A 6,121-nucleotide genomic window follows, 5' to 3' on the forward strand; every position below is an offset into this window, starting at 1 on the left:
TTGTTTGTTCTCATGGGAAATTCGTACTCTAAGAAGAATGTTTCTTTTCTTAAGTTATCAATCACGATTAATACGGTGACTTTAAATCAATCAGTGACTTTAATCAATATGTTTTATTAACTATGCTTCAAATGTAGCATATAATGTGTGAGGGTTCCCTTGCCGTCCCATATTTTGAGTTAGTTTATACTTCTGCAACTAATCTACACATCGCCTACTCCATTGTAAGGACTCATACCTTTATTACCTGATGTTTTGCCATTGTTCTGTCACTGCGCTGCTAAAATGCTAGTCGACAGATAGTGTTGTGTTTCCATGTGTAATTTAAAAAATGGCACAACACATAGTTACATTTCTGGTTAAGGTTACGGCTTGGACAGAATATGAGTCTGGTAAAACACCACTGTCATTTAATTGTAGGTATACAGAGGAAACAGTACCTCTGCACGCAAGTCCAAAAATCAATTGCAAGAAGTTTGTGATTGGATAGGGCAGACAGATTATAATCACTTCCCAACGGAGAGACTCCAGACCAACTTACAAAAGTTTAGGATGGCTTCCATGCTAGAGCCTGTTCAGGCGCTTGGCAAAAACTTCCATATAACAAGTTAAATTATCTTATTTTCCTCCTCTAGTGTCACATAAAACGCCAGGTAAAACCCTAGAAATGGCAGACTCCATGTGTATTTTGATGACACTACCTATGTTGACTTTTGTTTAAGTGTTAATCCTTGAACTACCACCTTATTTACCTTCTTTCACCTCTTAGTGAAGCTAATAAGTATAAGCCTACTGTGGGAAAAGTGGACGCTATGAAAGTTCCGCTAAAGTGAAGCCAAAGCAAGTAGAGCTCCCCCTGGTGACTGGCTGCAGTATAAGTCATAAGCCCCACCCCCTCCATGTTAGTGGAGTGTATTTTCAAGGATGGTTTCCGTCATTTTAGGTAGCTAATTTAATGCTGGTGTATGCTCACGTGTTAATTTCTCTGATAAGTTTGGTTTATTTGAGGCCATAAAAACAGGATGTGACATCATGATGGTTGACAGCTGCCACAACAACCGCTCTGTGAAATTGGTCCCGTAGGACTGTGAGAATAGGAAATAAAATTGAGTAATAAGTACAGTGTATAATCCAACATTTCTTTATAACTGGTGGAGGTGGAGCAGAGCACAGTATTAAAAAAAAAAGCAAACGCCAGTGAGTCAGAGGAAGTATGGGCAGGTCATCGATAATGTGGCTCCACTCTCTGGCAGTACTGCACAGACTCTGGCTTCAGACTTGCCCGTATCCCATGGATACTAGCATCAGAGTGGCCACTGGGAGGAAGTGGAGACGTGCCATCCAGTTTTTTTACAGTCTGTATGGGTGGCGCACACATTGTCACATCTCCTGGACGTTGAGGCGATTTAGGTATGAATATTGTACGATGCAAGATTTAATAAGTAGTCAAACTAATTTAGCTTTAAGTCAGGCAATTATTGAGGGCAAATAGGTGAGTTTCGCTAGAACGGCTGCACACAAAGACTCAGATCCGTTCCTCCTAACCTGCACACTCTCACACCACGTGCCCATTCATGTGGTGGGTCGGCCGCATTAAGTGCAATTCCGAGCCAATTACCATTAAGTGGGTTATAAATCCAGTGAAATGGAGTCTGCTTTAATGCAGGCTTACTGACTACTTCTTAAAAGTGAGGGAAACTGCAAATGAACAAATTCTGTATGTGGGTATTTCAGAGTGACTACCTCAGCAACAAATAAAATGAAATAGTCAGTGGGCTAGGCTAAATAACAGAAACACTTTAGTGATTAATTCAATCCAGTTTAGCAGCACCACAAACTACATCCTCCAACATGATCATCCAGTCGAATTAGCACCTTTCTGATGTTGTTTCAACATGAACTTAACATTAGAATAAAGGGGTGGAGAAGAAGAATTGAAAGAAGGGATGAGGAGGAGGAGAAAAAAGAAGGGGGAAGTGGAGAAGAAGAGTGAGAAGAAAAGAGTAAAAGAAAGGATAAGGGGAGAATGACAGGAAGAAAAAGAAAAAGAACAATGGAGGAGGAGGAAGAGAAGAAGGTAGGATGAGAAGCAGAATAAGAGGAAGAGTAGTAGAAGAAGAAGAAAAAGAGAAGGAGAAGAAAATGAAGAGGACAAAAGTATAAAGACAAATGGAAGCATGCTTTGGAAATGCATCAGCCAGGTGATAGATTGATGTGTAAATCATTGCAGATGCTGATTGGACTACATGCTGAACACACTTCCGGTTTCTGTTGCCAAGCATTAAGTTGTGAAATGATAGGAATGAAAGGGGCCAGTAGAGCCCGCCTCCAGCTCGGGTCCTGTTCTTTGATTGGTCAGAATCACAGGTGCGCAGTGGGGTCCAGGTGTGGTCGCTAACTGGGTGGATGGATGGATGTAGCCTAGAGAGACGGAGCGGTGCAGACGTCTGGTGCTGGAGGGACGGAGGCGGCAAAATGGCCGAAAAGTTGGGGAACATTTGAGAATGAGAAGAAAACAAGCTGTCGGCGTTTTCCGTTTTCACTTCAGCTGATTGTAGCGGATGTCCGTTCGCTTCTTCTCGGAACTCCACCAAGAGTTTCTGCAGGACTCTGAACTGGTGAGTTGGATTTTTTTTCGACTCTGGTGTGTCAACCGAAAAATATACATGCCTGCAGCTCGGTTTTGTGTGTCTGTGAGTTTGTGTGTGTGGCTGAACTTTGTGTTGTATTTTGGTGGATGCTCAGTGAGTAATGCTGGTTGTTCCTCAAACCAACAGCTTGCAAATTTTGTATATGCAAGCATGTTAAAGGCTGTAGTTTGTCTATTTAAAATCTACTACTTAAAATAGGCTATAATGTTTTCATAATTAGCATCTTTTGGGCCTGCTTCACATATTAATGGTCCAATCTAACCCCTTTTTATATAAATTAAACCATAGATTTGCTGTTTGTTGTCCAAACCCAGCAGGGTCTAAAGACAGGAAAGTTACACAAATGGAAATAAAGCGTAAAGGCATTCATCTCATTCTCCGGGGTTAAAGTCCTGCTCTGGGACCGCTTTTAAAAAATGCGGAGCAGGCACAAAAACACACTGCCAGTTGAAATGCATCAATTTCAAAATCCCATCCTGTGTCACGATAAATATTATAATGAAGCCTCAGGTTTTCACAAGCTGTCATAGGGCTGAGTAGAAAGCTGAGTTGCAGAGTTAGAGATTCAGGACAGTGCAATGCGTGTGAGTTCTGTGCAGCTTCTTTGTTTTTACATATCCTCTCTGAAACGCTGTTTTGCTGACTCTGGTCAAAAAGCTGGTATGAGGTGTACAGTGGTAGGAAATGCTATTAAAATGGGTCAAGAATATACACAGAGCAGCCACAGCTCATAAAACCACCAACCTGGGATGTGCACAAGATTGATTATCTCATTAGGATGTTATGTTCTTCTGGAAAACCGAGTCCTGGTGTTTATGTGGCTGTTACTTTGATACGTACCACCACTTAAACATTGCTGCAGACCAAGCACACCCTCCGTGGGAACGGCAAGGGGGTATTCCTTGCATCCTGGTCTAGATAAGCAATGCACCCAGCCACCCATATAATTTAGAAGAACCTCAGACCAGGCCACATTCTTCCGTTGCTCTATGGTCCAGTTCTGAAGCTCTAATGTCCATTGTACGAGCATTCATCAGTAGACTGGGGGGAGCATGGACACCCTGACTTGTCTGCAGATACGCAACGCCACATAAAACAAACTGAGATGCAGTGTGTCTTCTGACACCTTCTAGAGACAGATGCCCTCCTAGCATTCATGATGAAAAGTAATAATGATAAAACAAAATAAATTATACTGTTTGTCCATTGGTCTGTACTACATATGTAACTTCCGTATGATTCCGTTTTGATCATTTTCGTCGTGAAAATCACAGCTCCACCTTGAATTGCACATTTGTTTGTATACACTGTTATCATGTGTCCTAACTTTCCCTAGTCTAGGTGATGTATTTAATGTATGTGCAAAATATTTACTCTGATCTGATATTAATCCGCACTGAAAAAGCACGAGGTGAGGCCGCCAGTGCTCCTGCCTCAAGGAAGAGGGCGCTAGTGAGTAACATGTTCATGCAAGTTCTGCTGTTCTTCTTCTTCTACGCTAAGTCAAGTGCGCGGTCGTAGTCCGTTTATTTTTATTTTTTCTCCGACTGAACGCCAAAAACTGAGGATTGAATATCTAAGCTTGAGAAATGCTCAAAACTGGACTTTGAGTCAAAACAGGAAGTGGTTAATAATAATAAAGACCATTTTTATTGAGCTGTCTGCTTTAAAAATGGATCAAATATCAGGATATACAGCTTTAAAAGTAGTTTTAACATATTTTGATTAAGGTAAATTGGTTCTAAATTCAAAGATTTGTTTTTGTATAGTCTTGTATTGTACTAGTCTTTCTCTGAGCCGCTATAGATTTAACATCCTTCCTTTTCTATCTTATCTTACCTCGTATCTTACCTCTTTCTCCATAAAGAATGCAGTTCTGACATATGAAACATAACCAGTGAGGGTGGAAGCAGCCGGTTGAAAGGTGAATTCTGAAAGAGTCTGTGCCTCACCACCCACAAACCTCCCCTCATGTCACTGATGACATCAATACGATTACGAGTAGATATCTGACATTTTGTGTTCTCAAAGAACATTCCCTACCGAATTTCATTATCTGCCTTCATGACCATATTTATTATAGATCAGGTTTGGATGAATTATCCATAGATCCAGTTTTTATTTCATATAATAGACTTTCATAGCAGTCTTATTCTAAATGGAAACTCCGGGAACGTAAAACAACTTCCAGAAATACATGAAATTAGATGATATCCATCACATCTTTCTTCACGGCGCTAAATTGAATCTGACCCTTGGGAGGTTTCCTTTTCCTGCTGACACAGCTCTGTTTTACAGTGGAGGTAATAATATTTCTAGCCGGTGGACTCATGTGGTGTCAAGTTGCTTTAATTGCGCGTCGATGATGAGTGGATGGATCTGAAGAGAAGACGAGGAAGGATGGGGATTAGAGACGGCGAAGGAAATATAATCGGAGGTGGGAAAGTTAATGATCAAGTAGAAAAATACAACGGAAAATAGGATCGTTAAACTGTAATATGAAAAGGAGGGATACAAATACAAGTAGACGGAGGGAAAATTCCGAAAGATGTAGGGAAAGAAGCATAGATTAAGGAGAGAAGAGAGAGGAGGGGGGAACTGAAGCTAAAAAATTGAAGTGAAACCAGATAACCCTGCACAGTGATTAGGAGATCATCAGAGGGTTTCTTCTTGTTCTACATTCACTCCAAATCTTCTCCTCGTCTCCTCAAGGACACAGAATCTCCCCCTTTTTCCCAGTTCTCCCTCTACCATCCTCCTCCTCCGATTCCGCTGATGTGAAATCTTCTCAATACCTTACCCAGTGGAGGGGAAAGCCGCAAATTATCGGTTTAGCTCAATACCTCCTACGGAGCAATGTATCCCAATCATCCCTTTTTATGCTGCCTCTCAATTTTTGGTTTTGTTGATGCGATGCTTTCCCACAGTCTTCTCATCTATGTGGGATGATAGTCTTTGTCACCATACAAGTGGCGAGGATGTACTCTCAGGCTGAGCAGTTCTTTGAGCTCAATGAAGAAGTAAGGTATATCTCTGGCAAAAATTTAGTATATTTCTAATAAACCCTTTTGGACATGTCAATACGGTCCAGGTAAACCGTTAAATTGGAATCTCTGATCATGTAAAAGTGGCTATTGTATTTTTTTTTTATTTTTTTTTTTTTACATGCGGATGCTAAAACGACGTCGTCTCCAGGAAACTTTTATTTTGTTTGCTGCTGCAGCCCTTACAGGAGTGTACTCACTGTATTCCTAGTCAAGTAATCAGTACAGTCTGCCTTGATTGAAGTTAAAAACAACCAGGATGTAAGGGTAACACTCTCACTTATTGAAATGTCAACCACATACAAATATCCAAAGCTAATTAATTAGTCCGTTAGTCAGATAAAGGAGACGTGCAATGAAATGGAAACATGATAAAATCCAGAACAAACCAGACATAACCAATCGTGAACTCTGTTCTCATTTGAG

Source organism: Chelon labrosus (assembly GCF_963514085.1).
Source record: "Chelon labrosus genome assembly, chromosome: 1".
Lineage (NCBI taxonomy): Eukaryota > Metazoa > Chordata > Actinopteri > Mugiliformes > Mugilidae > Chelon > Chelon labrosus.